We start from the raw sequence: 17,593 nt of genomic DNA, 5'->3' as shown, positions 1-17,593 counted from the left end.
AAGTGCTGTCATACAGCCCGTATTAGTTTCACTCCAAAGTAAAAGAATAAAAGTGATGTTGTTATTTCTACATTTTTACTTTGTGCCCATTATACATCTAAAGAACTTTTATTGCATCTTTCATAATTCCCTTTAGTATCCAGATATTGTCAAAAATTTTTGTTTGAAACGTTTTTGAAGAGAGATATTGTCAGAAAGTTGATGTGCTTTTGCAGCTTCAGATGGAAAATTTAAAAATGTTATTCAAAAGATCTAAATCCAGACACTGTACTTTTCTAGTAACATCTAGTCAGTTCACACTTAATAGTGAACTTTATCCATTTCTTTTTATTATTTCTCCCATATCAACTTAGGATATTGGTTTTGGCAACCATTCATATTTTTGTTACTAAAATCTTCCTATTTTAAGAATAGTAGATTAAAAATAGCTTGTGGATATGGATGTTTACCCTTGTCACTTATTTCCCCCTCCCTCATTTCTCTGAGGGTCAAGGTAGGTCGTGAGATGTTTGCTGTGCTTTTTCTCCTATTTTGTTAATAATAGTTATTAATGAAAGAGAAAGGAAAAAATATTTCTTTGTTCGCTCAGAACTGCTTTGTATTAGTAGAACATTACATTTTCTGTATAGTTGAGTACAGTAAAGTATTCTATAGTAACTCAGGTTTTTATTTATTTATTTATTTATTTATTTATTTATTTATTTATTTATTTATTTATTTTTGGCTGTGTTGGGTCTTTGTTGCTGTGTGCGGGCTTTCTCTAGTTGCAGTGACCCAGGGCTACTCTTTGTTGTGGTGCGCAGGCTTCTCACTGCGGTGGCTTCTCTTGTTGTGGAGCACTGGCTCTAGGTGTGCGGGCTTTGGTAGTTGTGGCGCACGGGCTCAGTAGTTGTGGCTCGCAAGCTCTAGAGCACAGGCTCAGCAGTTGTGGTGCACAGGCTTAGTTGCTCTGCGGCATGTGGGATCTTCCCGGACCAGGGCTTGAACCCGTGCCCCCAGCATTGGCGGGCGGATTCCTAACCACTGCGCCACCAGCGAAGCCCGCAACTCAGTTTTTACATCATCTCTCCCACTGAATACAAAACATGGTAGAGGGAATTGAATTACTATATTTTTAGTGCCTTTAATACATCTACCTCATTGACAGAAGAAATACGACAAAATAAATACATTAAAATCTATAATGTTCTTCCTTAACAATACATTCTGTACTTTACAAAGTTCTATTTAGAGTTACTGGTTCAATAAATGGCATTTGTTCTAGATACAGATTTTCCTTTAACTGGTAAATGGATTTCCTGTGGTCTGTGGCATATGGTGTTAGTTTGTTTGGCAGCAAATGAGGTAAGGGTATAAAAATGAATTCAAAAGTAGGAGGGTGGGGTAGGGAGAATTAGCTATAATTTAAGGCTTGTTAAATGGTCTTGTTGGATTTTCTTTTTTCATTCTTTTCCTTGATATAATTCTGACTTCCCGAGTTACCAGGGATAAATCAAATAGGCCTCAGTTTTCTATTCTGTAAAATGGAGGATAGTAATAATATCCATCATAGAGTTGTAAGGAGGATTGAATAAGTGAACATAGGTAAAGTGCTTAAGACAGTGCCTAGCACTCATTTAAATCTCCCTTGTTATTATTACATTTAATACTTTTTTTAATTGATTGTTTCCTATATGGAAGCTTTTTAGTTTGATGTAATCCCACTTGCCTATTTTTGCTTTCATTGCCTGAGCTTCTAGTGTCATTGCCAGGACCAGTGTTATGAAACTTTTCCCCTGTGTTTTCTTCTAGGAGTTTTATGGTTTTATGCCTTACATTTAAATCTTTAAACCATTTTGAATTGATATTTGTGTATGGTGTAATATAAGGGTTCAATTTCATTCTTTTGCATGTGGATATCCAGTTTTCTCAAGACCATTTGTTGAAGAGACTATCCTTTAACAAGACTGTACTTTATCCTATAACAAAATAACTTTTGCTATTTTTTTATACTGGTAGTTTGGCCACAGAGGTTCATATTCTTTCTCTTACCTGCCTGGAATAGGAAGTGGAGAAATAGGTGAGCCTGGTTTTTTTCTTGTTGATGTCTATGAATTTAGTGGTAGGCAAATAGGTAAATTTCTTGAGGACCCCTGAGGATGCAGTAAAGTGAATCTGAATGGAAGGTGAAGAACATCTGTGATGTGTGATGTGATGGGTACTGAGTCGTGAAAAGAAATCTGGATTTTGAGGCACAGTTAATTTGGCTTTTGAAGTTGCAAGAATAGGAATAGTTGCATCGTTGAAAGAGATGAGCATTTTTAAACACTGGGAGGGAGCCATAGGATTTTTGGTGGGGTTATTGAGGTATCTGAGAGTGATTCTGCATTCTTCCAAATTCATAAACAGGTGTTTCTGAAAACCTTTTTAATCTCTAAAGTCACAGTATGAACTTGGAACCCAGAGGAGGAAAAACAAGAAAAAAGGACTGTACATCTCTCTCTCTCTCTCTCTCTCTTTTAATATTTATTTATGTATTTATTTGGCTGTGCTGGGTCTTAGTTGCGGCACGCAGGATCTTTGTTGCCACATGCAGGATCTTTAGTTGCAGCATTCAAACTCTCAGTTGTGGCATGTGGGATCTAGTTCCCTGACCGGGGATCGAACCCAGGCCTCCTGCATTGGGAGCTTGGAGTCTTAGCCACTGGACCATCAGGGAAGTACCCTCCACAGTCTTAAGAGTGCTTGTTTTCTAGATGCAGCCTATTAAACTTTATACATAAGATTTCTTTTTTTGTGTCTAATTAACAGTGTAAAAAATGGCTGGGTAGTTTTTCACCAAATTTAGAAGATTTGAGATGTTCTGAGTGAAAATATAGGCTATGGGGTCATACTTTGAGTGGCTTTGGGAGTAAGGTGGCCATCATCTGTGAGAGGGGGGCCGGTGGATGATTTGGAAGCCCTGCCGCACTTCATCCAGGACGTAACACAGATAGCAACAACTCACGGCTTCAAGTGTGAGTCTTAAATAGAAAGTTACCAGGGCAGATGAGCTTAAGTGCTGGTTGGCAGCTGTCTGTAGCCTGCTCCAGGGGTAGTAGCAGCAGTCATTCTCCAGTGCAAATGGGGAGAGGCCAGTTGCTAGTGTTAAATAAAATCCATTGTCCACGGCCTTTATAGGCAAAAAAGCAAGCCAAATTTTACTGACAGTTTTTGGATGGTGGCAACATTCTGGGAAAGGAGATCTGTTGATTTGATATTGATAAGTTTGTTCAGAAAAACCCAAACGAACATTTTGGCCAACCCAGTATTTACTGGGTAGTTACAATGTGTTAAGATCTTTTTTGAACAAAGGACAGAGATTCTGAATTCCTAGAAGTAACTCTTTACAAAGCTATGCATGGCCCTTATGGAGAAAATGACAAAATATTACTGAGGATGTAAAAGCCCTCTTGAACATAAGGTGAACATAGGATGGAATGATTTAATATTGTGCAGAAGCCATTTCTTCTGAAGTAGTCTGTAAATTCACTGAACATGTGTAACTTGTAATCTGATCTAAAATAAATAATTGCTGGGACAATTGGTCATCCATATGGAATAAGACAGTACTAGAGCCCTACCTCACACATTAAAGAAAAACTCCAGGTGGGTAATTCTGTGAATCATCACTGCATCAGAGTTTGAAGGTGTGCATAGCCTGCTCATTAGAGTTTTACTTCTAGATACACACTTTCAAGCAAGGGGGTTCCATATTTTATTCTTTTGTGACCCAGTGCGTACATTGACCTGTCTGTGTATAACGGAAATATGTTTAAAGAAGCAGTACTCTTATATATGAAACACACATTTCCTACTTTCATTTTTAATAAAACATGGTCTGTAACCAAGTGTATTGGTTTCATGAGTTGCTGAGTGTAGCTTGACAGAGTCTGCCTTTGAGAAACCCTTGTATGCCTGCACAAGGAGATGTGTGTGAAAATGTCAGCGTGTTTGTGATAATATAAGGTGATACATCCTAGACGTTTGTTGAGAAAAGGGCTCAATATACTGGTGAATATTCAGATGATGTAATACTCTATGACAGTTACAGCGAGAACTGGAGTTACCTCTGTCAACATGGGTAAATCTCAGAAAACAAACTGAGTGGAAAAAAAAATTGTAAAATGACATACAGTATAATACCACATATTGTTTATTGGTACAAGCTGTATGGTTAAAGTATAAACCATGCACAGACTGTACATGTTTATTGGTACAAGCCGTATGGTTAAAGTATAAACCATGTATAAACATGCATGCATAGACTCATGCACAGGAATGATGAGTCTTTAATTTCAGGATAGCTTTTAACTGTCGAAGGAGGGGAATGAATCCGGGGGCTTCAGCTCTGCCTGTAATAACTGAGTCCTTCATTTAAAAGATGCGAAGCAGTTATGATGAAATATCAAGGTTTGTTAATATTGCAAGTGGGCATGCCGGTTTTGTATGTTTGAAATAATGGAATATAATGTAATAAACAAGAGAGAGAGAAAAAAAGAGCAAAGGGGTTAGATGAGGCTGGACCCTTAAGCAGGGCCCAGATCATCAGAGTTGTATTTATCATGTTAAGAATATTTTGCTTTATCTCAAGGGCAAAAGGATTTAAGAAAGAAATGAGATCAGATTTGTGTTTTTGAATGGTTACTTTCACTACAGTGTGGGACATAAATTGGGTGGGTGGAGGCTAAGGGTAACATGTGGTAATAATTCAGTTGAGGGGCATTTGTGGTCTGAGTACAACAGGGTGGTGGGAAGCGGGGAGGGTCTGTAGACATCAAGGAGGCCAATTCATTGGTGGCTGGTCATATTTAGGGGCCGGGACTGAAGTTGAGGATAACTTCCAGGCTCTCTGTTCGCTACTGAGGTGTATAAATGGTGGTGGTGGTCCCTGGAAGGAGAAACAGAAGAGCTGGATTCGATTATAGGTGCACATACAGAGAGAACTAAATGGTAAGTCAAAGTTATCCGTAGGAAGATGATTATGCTAATCATTTTCAGCTTGATTTTTGAAAGAACTAGAACTTAAATTTTATAATTACTGTTTTTGTGTTCACTTAAGAGTTTTTTGAGGGTTTTTTTTGTTTTTTTGTTTGTTTTGATTACGAAGGTAATTTTCTCTTTTTTTAAATAGATTTAATTAATTAATTTATTTATTTGGCTGCGTTGGGTCTTCATTGCTGTGCACGGGCTTTCTCGAGTTGCGGCGAGTGGGGGCTGCTCCTCGTTGTGGTGTGGGGCTTCTCACTGCGGTGGCTTCTCTTGTTGCAGAGCATGGGCTCTAGACGTGCGGGCTTCAGTAGTTGTGGCACGCAGGCTCAGTGGTTGTGGCATGCGGGCTCTAGAGTGCAGGTTCAGTAGTTGTGGCGCACGGGCTTAGTTGCTCTGCAACATGTGGGATCTTCCCGGACCAGGGCTCGAACCCGTGTCCCCTGTGTTGGCAGGTGGATTCTTAACCACTGCACCAGCAAGGAAGCCCAAGCAGGTAATTTTCTCTTTAAAGATGGAAGAGGGGGGATTCCTGGCAGTCCAGTGGCCCGGGTTCAATCCCTGGTTGGGGAACTAAGATCCCGCAAGCCACGCAGAGAGGCCAAAAAAAAGTTGGAAGAAAAAGGTGCTAAGATTGTTTGACAAAGTACCTGTTTGAATACTAATGGAGATACTTGAAATGATAACAGAGAATTGGGTTTGCATCATGATACAATTTATATATGTTTATAGAACTTTCACACGTACCAGTGGATATTGGGTTAATCTGTTCTTTTTTTTATGCTTTAGCATTCTTAAACATTAGAAGAATTTTTAAAGTAATACCACTGTTTCCTAGGTGTATAATTTTAACTTCTGTTTCAGTTGCAGCTGGTTCAGGAAGCCAGCTTTGTGCTTATTCTTTTATTACTTTATTGTCTTCCTTTTCACGTGAAAGAAATTTGATAAAACCCAGAGTTGGCCATTCCAACTGACCCCATAAAGAGAAACCGTTTTTCTGTTGGGAGCATGATGGAATGCACGTGCTGGTGGAATGGAAACTTACTTTGCTTCTCTACATCCATCTTTTTTTTTTTTTTTTTTTTTTGTGGTTACGTGGGCCTCTCACTGTTGTGGCCTCTCCCATTGCAGAGCACAGGCTCCGGACGTGCAGGTTCAGCGGCCATGGCTTACGGGCCCAGCCGCTCCGTGGCATGTGGGATCTTCCCGGACCAGGGCACGAACCCGCGTCCCCTGCATTGGCAGGCGGACTCTCAACCACTGCGCCACCAGGGAAGCCCTACATCCATCTTTATATGTTGGAGCTGTTATTAAAAATCTTCAGAGATGATAGTCTGTTGTGTGTTTCATCATCAAAGATTGTGTCCCTTTGTTTGTAAATCAGTGTATTGCCTAGCACAGTGCATGGCACGTAGTTGGTCTTTAATAAATTACTTGTTGAACAAAAGTACATGACCAACATATTGAATATTTGAGTCTTTTACAGTGTGCCTTTGAAGTTCAGTTACTACTTTGTGAAGATAAAACAGCACTTCTGGAAGCATATTTTTACTTAGAATAAGAACACAGACAGTGGTTCACAGTGAGCAGGATTAAATTACTGGTTTGAGGTGTTCCTGTAATGTAATTCATGGTAGCACGAGCCTTGTTTGTGCTGACCCCTTCCCTGGTCAGGCTGTTTTATAAAGTACCTGTGGGAATTCCAGATAAGGCTTTTTTGTTTGTTTAAATTCACACATATATTATTCAGAATTATAAAGTAAATAATTATATTGTGTTTGGACATTGAATTTATTTTAGAAAAGGATTAGGTAATTTTAGGATTTGGAAGTAGTTTCATGTTTTTAAATTAAAGAAAGAAGTTAAATGTTTGAACATTAGCTGTCTTCTTGACCTAACAGGTTAAATATCTGTACAGCAAGAACTCAGTTATCCAGGGTTCTTTTCTTCTCCATCGCAACTATCTAAAATACAGGTGAGAGAAAAAATACAGAGTTTTGAAACTTTGTGATGTGCAAGACACCAAACCAGAAATTGGCTGGTTTGGAGAAGGTGGTGAAACCTGGGCTTGGGAGAGGAAAATGCGTGTGCAGGTCACCAAACTACAAGAGGGCCGAGTTCTGTGGAGGACCGATGGTCCACAGACCTGACTGTTGAAGGAAGAGTGTAACTGCTGAGATGGAGTAGGGAAGCATGGCTTTTATAAGGCAGAAGAGACAGGGTTGGATCCAGATAGGAGATCAACTTGGGTAGGGAGGTATGGCAGGATGGCAGGGACAGATGGGGAAGGAGTGGCCTTCAATTCTGCATTCTGCCTGGATTATTAAAATGTGGAAAGAAAGCCTGTGGCTGGTCAGCACTTTAGGAATCTCTTCAGAAGAGGCTTTTTCATTTTTGCTGACATTAGGCAAAAAATAGTTGTTACAGTTGATTTTTTTTTTTTTTTTTTTTTAAGCTGAAGAGATCATTCGTGGAATTATTGCCATTGGGCCCATTCTGGGCAGATAGAGCTAAGGTTGTGAAATCATGTGGTCTCAACATGCTTTTTTCTGGACTGAGAGGCCCTGGGTCAAGGTGGGTCTGGCCTCTCTTATACCTGAGTCATTTTGCACAAAGAGTAATTGCATCAGTAGTGAAATTTTATTCTGTGCCCTTTGTGTCTTTTTAAAGATTATTTGAATAAATGTGAAAGCATTTGGATAATGCCTGGCTCATAGCAGGAACTAGAGTTTAGATGGCTTTTTCCATCAAAAAAATTATAAACTTCCCTTTTCTGATTCCAGTGTAGTTCCAACAGAATACTCTGTGAGGTCTGCAGCGATATCACTCTTGTTCATGATGAAGCAAACAGAGAATGATATAGTAAATGGTCAGTAAGGTTACAGTTGCATGTAAGTGCAAGTCTATTGGAAGTGTGTTTTAAAATTCATGTTATTATCCATTCAGCTGCTGTATTTACACCAGAATGGTCTTTCTCAAGAATGTAAAATTTATGATTGAAAACACATAAGGAATACTGTGGAATAATAGTGTTTAAAGAGTTAGCAGTACTCAGAATAGATACTGAAGTAGGTAAGAAAATAGAAGTCTTAAAACTTAACAGTAATTTTGCTGTTAAAAACTATTTTCTGCTTAAAATGCTTATTGAATTGTTAGGAATATTGTTTTCAGTTACTGTTTGATCAAATTTTACTTCAGATTTTAAGTTTCAAACTTTATTGAGTATAGTGCATTTTTTGTTTTTATAGCATGGATTATTATTAGAAAAGTTAATGAGCCATTGTAAGGAAACAGTTCTTTCTTTGTTGGGATGTCTGTAGTGGAATATGTGCAGGAGCTCATCTTAAGCAGTTAAACTACCAGTAAAGATGTTCTTTGATGATGAGGGTGTCACTTGTACAGATTTTTGTATAGCAGTTTCTCAGTATGTTTGATTTTTTTTTTTTTTTTGCGGTACGCGGGCCTCTCACTGTCGTGGCCTCTCCCACCGCGGAGCACAGGCTCCGGACGTGCAGGCTCATTGGCCATGGCCCACGGGCCCAGCCGCTCCGCGGCATGCGGGATCTTCCCGGACCGGGGCACGAACCCGCATCCCCTGCATCGGCAGGTGGACTCTCAACCACTGCGCCACCAGGGAAGCCCCTGTTTGATTTTTAAATGTGGAAAGTCTTTGACCTGGTAAGTTACTCCTGAGACTGTGTTCCAAGAAAATAGCGAACTATTGAAAGAGTTTTTATTTTAGCTTGGTATCACAAGTCAGACTGTACTATAATGGATCCAAGAATGAGGAGAAACAAATTGACTTTAAAGCATTCAGTATATAAAACATTAATTTTACTGCCACATTTAAGCTCCACCTTATTTTGGGGGGGGGCTGTATGTAGTTTTTGTTGGCTGTTTCTTTTTTTCTTGCGGTACGCAGGCCTCTCACTGTTGTGGCCTCTCCCGTTGCAGAGCACAGGCTCAAGACGTGCAGGCTCAGTGGCCATGGCTCACGGGCCCAGCTGCTCCGCGGCATGTGGGATCTTCCCGGACCAGGGCAGGAACCCGTGTCCCCTGCAACGGCAGGCGGACTCTCAACCACTGCACCACCAGGGAAGCCCTGTCTGCTGTTTTTTTAAACAAATCTTTTAATTAATTTATTTTTATTATTTGTTTGTTTTTGGTTGCGTTGGGTCCTCATTGGTGCGCGCGGGTTTTCTCTAGTTGGCGGCGAGCAGGGGCTACTCTTTTTTGCGGTGCGTGGGCTTCTCATTGCGGTGGCTTCTCTTGTTGCGGAGCACGGGCTCTCGGCGCACAGGCTTCAGTAGTTGTGGCACTCAGGCTCAGTAGTTGTGGCTCACGGGCTCTAGAGCACAGGCTCAGTAGTTGCGGTGCATGGGCTTAGTTGCTCTGCGGCATGTGGGATCTTCCCGGACCAGGGCTTGAACCTGTGTCCCCTACATTGGCAGGCAGATTCTTAGCCACTGCGCCACCAGGGAAGTCCCTGTCTGCTGATTTTAAAACAACCATTTAAACGAAACCTTATTTCACTTTTTCAGGATTTAAGTCATATATTATTTGAGTTCCTAAAATTCTCCTGAATAAGTAGTGATGAATAGACTGTCTAACTTGTATGCCTCTAGGTCACGTGTACACCAGTTGGGAATTTTTGCCTGTTCTTGCCACCAGTTTGTAACTAAGTCCTTAGTAAGATTCTTTATTCATGAATTCCTAACACGTAGAAATAGCATCTCTAGTCAACAGAATTTCTTATACTTTCAAATGACACCTTATTATTTACTGCATATTTGGGGGGAAGAAAGGACTAGGAAATATATAGAAAATTTTTGTGACTTCATTGAAGTTCAGAATCAATGTAAGATAGTGAAATCAAAGTTTTAGATTATAGGCTTAATGATTTAGAAAGTAGCAGGCATACACCTTTTCTATTTTGGTTTTTTATTCAGCTTGTATTATTTAATGTCTGCCTGAGTAAGCACCCGTGCTAATAAGCACATAGGCACTAAAGCTTAGCTCTTGTCCTCAGTCAGCTACTCAGCATCATACCTAGTAAAGAGTCATCAACCGCCAGCACTGGAAAGCCTGAAACGAACCTGGGTTATAGGAGCTGGTTGACCCTTATCAAGGTGTAGAGAGAACCCAGTGTGTGATATGTTAAACACTCATTAGTTTTTTTGTTTTGTTTTATTTTTTTGCGGTACGCGGGCCTCTCACTGCTGTGGCCTCTCCCGTTGCGGAGCACAGGCTCCAGACACGCGCAGGCTCAGCGGCCATGGCTCACGGGCCCAGCCGCTCCGCAGCATGTGGAATCCTCCCGGACCGGGGCACGAACCCGTGTCCCCTTCATCGGCAGGCGGACTGTCAACCACTGCGCCACCAGGGAAGCCTGCTTATTAGTTTTTAAGAGAAGGATTTTTTAAAAATGAATTCTGTTGTAACTGTGTATGGGCCTGGCCTGGGTGTGGCTATTCCATTTCTCCAATAAGGAATTCTCTTTACTCCTGTTCAGCGGGGCAGAGTGGAGCAAGGAATCTGAGATTCTGTTAATTATCAAAATGGTTTCTCATCACAGTACCTTACCATACCTTCTCCAAAAGATTGTAGCCAGATCACAGTCTTTCCTGAAGCAAAGACTTTCTCCAAAATAACCAGTCCTTGCTTCAGGAAAGGTTGTAATCTGCCTACACTGGGGGTAGGGGTGAGTGGGGAAGGAGCCATGGCTCTGTCCAGCTAAGCTCTGTGTATTCAGTAGCATCCCCCCAACAACCTGCCATCTCCCCAGTCCTTGGTTTTTATGCCGAGGCTCTGTGGTTCTGGGGTGGACTAGTCTCTGGTCCGTGTCTGGCACTGCTGGTTGTAGTGCTTCGTTCTTCCTATTTGTTACCTCCTGCATCGACTTTGTTTTCTAAAAACATTGTTGAATTTCTTGTTCCTTGATTTTTACTATTCCATTGTCTTTGTTATTTTGGATTTTCTTGTTTTTTTTTGTTTGTTTTTTACTACGGGAAGGAGAGAAGAAAAATGTATGGTGTTAATCAGTCATGTTTAAATTAGAAGTCCTTTAGCTATGGTTTTCTGAGTTTAAACTCTGAATACTTAATGGTATAATTATGTATATTTTGATGGAATTAACTAAAATTTGGATTTACTTGAATGAAGTAGGTGATTAAAACAGACTGATTAGTGTAATAACTTTTTAAGAGACATACATTTATTAGAGTGGAATGTCCTATTCCTGAAATCTTTTGGAGCATCAGAAGTTCTTATTTGAAATCTGCCTTTCTTTGCCTGTGCCTAGTAGTATTTGCTTTCCTTGCTTGTGTTTCAGTCATAAGCACACTTGAGTGTATTACCGGTAGACATCTGTAAGACACGGTAATGGCTCCTTACAGCGGAGATTCTTAACTGTGGGTGTGTGTCAGACTCCTAGTGACATGTGCCCAGGCCACATTCCAGACCTACTGAGTCAGAATCTCCTGCTTGTAGGCTTTTGTCTTTTGAAAAAGCTTCTACATGATCATGGTGTATAGTCTTATAAGAACTGTTGTGTTACAGATCCTAAAATAAATATAGATTAAATTTTGCATGACGTTTTATATCTTACCAGAAATAAACTCCATATTCTTCATTCAAGGGTGTCAGAATCTGGTTCCAGTCTTTGTTTCTAGCATTTCTGCCAATATTCTCCTGTGGGTACCTTGTATATCAGCAAAACTGGACTTTCCTGTTGCCATGCCTGTGCTTATTCCTGAGGTTCCCCTTACCTCAAAAGCTCTTCCTCACAGTTCAGCCTCAGTTGTCACTACTTTCTCTATGGATTCCGTGGGGACTAAACGAGCCAGAGAAAACATTTCTGCCTTTCTGGGTATTTTGTTTTGTTCTCATTGTATTCCCTGGACCTTGGAACCTTGACTATATTGAGGTGATTAAGGTAATAATCTTTCTGAACCATGGTCTGCCTTGTTTTATATTGTTATTTGTATACTTGTCTGCTCTAGTGTGTCAGACACCTGGTTCCATGCACGAAGACAGCTTTTACTCATTTTTAACAATAAAATAGTTTGATAAATATTTCTTGAACAAATGTGAGGTATCTTCTCTGTATGTGGGTAGTCAAGCAGAATTTGGAACTATAGGGTAGAATCACAAAATTTATGAGCACAGCTGTAGGAGAGAATATCACAGTCCCTGAGTTCTCTCTGATCTGAGTCGGTGGGATGATCAGACTGGTGGAGTACTTTATAGCTCCTGCCCCATCAGAGATACCAGTTTGATGTTTTTCAAGACAGTCCTCAGTTGTGAGATAAATTTGAACTGAGATGGTACTGTGTCATGTGTGAATACAAGGGGGAGCATTTGTAGCATTTGGTTTCATGGGTGCTAGTCTCAGCAGCACCTAATGTTTTGAATTTTTGTTCCACCTTAGGTAAGGCTCCTATGTTGAACACTAAAGCTTTTATTTTCTTACCTGTTCAGTACTGCCCTTGCAGGTTAGTGAGTAGTTTAAAACTAGGCAGTGAGTTTCCCATGTGTTAACATACATGACTGGGGGGTTTGCAGAATTTCATATTTGGTGGTGAAGAGTATTTGATCTGAACCAACTGGAGGGTGATGAAAGCATGTGTTAAGAGCAGTGTACAGGGGAGAACTCACTGGTGGCCTATGATGATCGGTTTTTTTTTTGAGTCAGCTTTATTAAGGTATGATTTACATTAAATAAAGAGTCACCAGTTTTAGGTATACAATTCATGGAGTTGTGACTGTTGTACGTATACATGGTATAACCACAACCGCAGTTGTGAGGTAACATTTCGTCAGCACCAGAAGTTCCCTTGAGCCCTTTTACAGTTAGTACCCTTCCCCCACTCCTTATGGTCCTATGGTTCCAATGGTTCCTGGCAACCATTGATCTGCTTTCCATCACTGAAGTTTTGCCTTTTTAAAATGGAATCATATACTCTGTAGTTTGACTTCCTTCACTTAGCACAGTTCTTTTGAGTTCATTCATGTTCTGGTATTTGTTCATTGTCTTGTATTGCTGAGTAGTTACTCCATTGTTTAACCACAGTTTATCCTTTCTAGTGTCATCTTTTGGTGAGCTTGAAACTGCACATTATTTGTTTAAGGGTTTAGTTGACATCTGGTATCCAAACTTCCCATGAGTATGATTTTTCTTGTTTAGAAGCTCATTAAAGTCAAATAGAATCTTAGACTGAAGGACTTGAATGTAGTGGTTATAGTGGTTACATATGAATCTGGTAATGTTTCTTCAAGTGTGGCCCTTAAACCACCTACATCAGTTTCCTGGGGTGCTTACCAAGCATGCCAATTCCTGGGCCTTCTCTCAGTCTTAGTGAGTCAGTCTGTGAGTGGAGAAGTCTGAGTGCTGTAAGTGGATATCAGTACTACAGAAGATTCATCTCATCCCAGTGAGTGTCCTTCAATGTTTCCTGTTCAAGCCTCTCACCGGTGTCAGTTATTTACCACCTACCCTTCCTTCTACCGAGTCCACTGGCACAGCAGCAGATCTAGTTCTACTAGAAAGTTGGGTCTGGAAATATTTCACTGCTTCCAGCTGCTGCCTAGTAGGGCAAGCTTCCTTCCTGGCTCTCCAGTCACTAGTTGTAAGACCTTGAACTTACCCCCTGTGCCTTATTATCCTCATCTGTGAAGATGGGGTGAATAATAGTACTTCAGAGTTGTTTGAGCATTGAGTTAATTATATGAGTAAAGTACTCAGAATAGTTCTATTATTTAAGAGTTCGATTTTTAAAATATTGTTATTTTGAGTAGTATTTTTATTGCCACCCTGGAAATATACATTCATTATTTGTTTTAACTCACGTTTACCAGTTTATCAATCACCATTTTTTCTTGTAATTTAGACCTTCCTTCCTCATCGTTTCGTGTCTTCCTGAAATCTGTTCTTTAGAAGTTTCTTTAGAAGAAGTCTGTAAATGATAAACTCAGTTTTTGTTGATTTGAAAATACCTTTATTTGTTTTATGTATACATGTTTTCCTTCCTTCCTCCCTCTCTTCCTCCCTTGGCTGTGTTGGGTCTTCGTTGCTGCGCGGGGGCTTTCTCTAGTTGCAGTGGGTGGGCTTCTCGTTGCGGTGGCTTCTCTTTGTTGCAGACCACGGGCTCTAGGCGCGCGGGCTTCGTTGCTCTGAGGCATGTGAGATCTTCCCAGACCAGGGATCGAACCCGTGTCCCCTGCATTGGCAGACAGATTATTAACCGCTGCGCCACGAGGGAAGTCCGTACGTGTTTTCTTTAGCCAGTTATATAACTGAAAATGACAGTCGTTGACTCTTAGCACTTTGATGACCTTACACCACTGTTGTTCGACTTCTTTCTTTTGTGACCTCTAGTGACAGTGTAATTGTCATTTCTATGTAGAAAATCTGGCTGTTTTTCCCCCCTGTTTTTTTCTCTTGGCTTTGGAGTTCTTCAGTTTTATTGTTCTGGAGATCTCTCCTTGTCTGGAACACTTTGTGCTTTCTGAACTTGAGATGTATGTTCCTTATCAATTCTGGACAATTCTTAGCTCTTCCTTCTTCTCCCTTCTTCAAGAAGCCCAAAGAGTAGATTGGTTAGATCTTCTCATTCTCTACTCCACTTCTCAACCTTTCGTCATGTTTTCAATCTCTTTGTCTTTCTGTGATACTGGGTTCGCCAAAAAGTTCACTCAGGTTTTTCCTGTTTTACAGAAGAACCCGAGCAAACTTTCTGGCCAACCCAGTACATCCTAGATGATTTCTCCGGATCCATATTCCAGTCTCTTGTTTGTTGTCTAATCAATCAATGAATTTTAAGTCTCATGCTTTAATTTCCTGCTTGTGCTTTCGTTTCCTTCGTTTATTTCTATCAGGATTATATTTATTGTATATTCTGTATTTCATAGTACTAGTATCTGAAGCTACTTTTGCTGTTTGTTATTTCTTTTGGCTTGTTCATTGGGTATTGTTTCCTTATTTATTTGGTGATTTGAAAAAAATTATTACATCACACCTGCCCAGCCCAATCTTAACTGCTTGGAATCCCAGTTAGCCCTGATTGAAGATGCATTTCTCCCAAGAGGATTTGTTTTTAACTTCTTCCAGGCACCCAGGGATGGCAGTGACCCGGAAGCACTCCAAGCTAATTCTTGGCTGGGGGGTTTCAGAACTAGCAAGGTATAATAATACATTCAAATGCTAACTCTGCCCAAGGAGAAGCTTGAGATTGCAGATTAATAGGAGAGATTTCCCCCACCTTTTTAGTCGAGAGAAGTTTGGGTATCCGAAATTCGTCTCACTGGTTGATCCTAGTTCTTGTTTCTCTAGTCCTATCTCTTCCTAGAACCTGTCTTTGGATAGCAATTGTAGCTGGAATCCTAACCTTATTCTTGAGCCTCTCCCATTGGGATTGGATTTAGTGCTTGCAGAATCTCCCGTTTCTCTGGAAAATGTTTTTCTGATAGCTTCTTTAGGTATCCACCAGTCTCTGAAAACGGCCATTCCTACAGGAATAATATTAATGTGCTTCAGCATTTTTGAATAACTATAAACACAATTCCTATAGTAAGGTTGGTATTAGTGCTAATTGAAGCAACAGTCTTAAATAAAGCCATTTATCTAATATTGAAGAATGTGTATGGCTGAAATTATAAAGGTTGAAAGAGGCAGAACGTATTGCAGTGGACTAATAACTCTTCAGATGACCAAAACTCTCTGCCAGCAATTGTAAATTTTGTCTTCCATCTAGGGGAAACAGTTTTTAAGATGGGAACACTGCTGTTGTGTAAAGTCCATTGAAACCCTAGTTCACAAGAAAGTCTTTGAGGATTAGGCTTAACTTTGTACTTGTCAAAAAAGACCTAGTTAGAACAAGTCATGTGTTACTGGAGAATGTTTATTAAGCAATTTGCTTACGCGTTAAATTTTTAAAATCTATGTTAGACATCTTTTTTTTTCCCCCAAAGATGGTTATAGCAGCAGTACAACCCATTTTGTCATATTGCCTTGTAGAAATATGTGATAATTAACAATAGAGATGCTTCTGAAACTTTCTTAAATCTCATAACCAATCATGATTATAAAATACATGAGTTTAGAAGCAGAGAGGTTAAGAGGTAGATTGATGCTGACCTTTGCATTAGCACAGTTACAGATGAGCAGAAAGGGCCAGAGGTCTGATAGTGCTGTCATGCATAATATATCAGGGTGTACCTCCTTATTATTCACAGCTGGAGCCCTGAGGAAACAAGTTCATGGTAACCACACACCAGAAAGGTGAGAATAGGATGTGAGGATTAACCTTTATTGACTGCCTACCACGTGCACAGTTACCATACCAAGGAATTTATGTATCATCCCTTTTAAATTACCATAAACCTCTGACTTTCTTGAGAGGCTCAGGGAAGTTGTCACTGACTTCAATTCTCGTGGATTTTTAAGTGATGGAACCGGTATTCACACCTAACGCACAGGCTTTCTACCAGAAAACTGCATGTTGTTTGGAGCTGGACTTTTATCCTAGCTTTCCAGCCCTAGACAGTGCATTTTGTTGTTCTTTAGTAAATTCTCCCGAGACGCCAAGGGTGGGGGAGGGATGGAGTGGTGGTGGGGTCAGAGATAGGAACCACTTTCCCAGCATCCACTTTGCCTTTCCTTATTTTTCTTTCTTGTCTTTATAAGTTAATAATTAATTTCAGTAGCTGTGCGCATGGTGCCCAACTGAAAAAGTATGAAAGGAGTATAAGGAATTTTTGAAAAGTTAATTCCTCTCCCTGACCATCAGTCATTGAGCTCCTTTTCCTGGAGGAGAGCCATTATTGTCAGTTTCTTGTTGCTCCCACCAGAAACAGTCTGTTAACATGAGGTGCATGCATTGTATTATATCTGTAAAACAAATGGTACATGCCATACACAAATCCGCTGCACCTTTGTATTTATCATCGACCTATCTTCCATATTAGTACATAGAGGACAGCCTCTTTATTTTCGTGTAACAACTTTATTGAAAGATAATTCAGGTACCATAAAATTTAAAGTGTGCAATTCAAAGATGTTTCAGTCTACTCACAGAATTTTGTAACCATCACCAACCACCTAATTTTAGAACATTTTCATCATCCCCAAAATAAATTCTGTACACTTGAGTAGTTACCTCCATTTCTTCCCACCTCCTCAGCCATAAGCGGCCACTAACCTACTTTCTCTCTATTCTGGGAATTACATGTAAATGGAATCATATAATATCTTTAGTGACTAGCTTCTTTGATTTACCATAACATTTTCAAGGATCATCCATGTCGTAGCATCTATCAGTACTTCCATTACTTTTTATTGTTGAGTACTATTCTATTATATTACTATTTTGTTTTATTTATCCATTCATCAATTAATGGACATTAGATTGTTTCTGCTTTGGGGTAGTACGAATAATGAGGCTAGGAACATTTATGCGCAAGTTTTTATTTTTGATGTATGTTTTAGCTTCTCTTGTGTATATACCTAGGAGTGGAACTGCTGGGTCATATGGTAACTGTTTAATCTTTTGAGAAACTGCTTCTAGTTTTTCAAATGTTTTTCAAAATG

The 17,593-nt window shown here is 39.9% G+C and overlaps 1 protein-coding gene across 7 annotated transcripts in view; it reads left to right on the top strand.

Annotated features, from left to right (window-relative positions):
• Nucleotides 1–17,593, top strand: part of SRPK2 (SRSF protein kinase 2) — a 225,738-nt gene that overhangs the window by 125,565 nt on the left and 82,580 nt on the right. The gene's annotated exons all lie outside the window — the stretch shown is intronic.

This window comes from Delphinapterus leucas, chromosome 9 (assembly GCF_059928025.1).
Source record: "Delphinapterus leucas isolate spDelLeu-1000000601 "Yukka" chromosome 9, BTC_Dleu_Yukka2, whole genome shotgun sequence".
Classification (NCBI taxonomy): Eukaryota; Metazoa; Chordata; class Mammalia; order Artiodactyla; family Monodontidae; genus Delphinapterus; species Delphinapterus leucas.
Note: the sequence above shows the minus strand (reverse complement) of the source record. Positions and strands in the feature narration are given on the sequence as shown.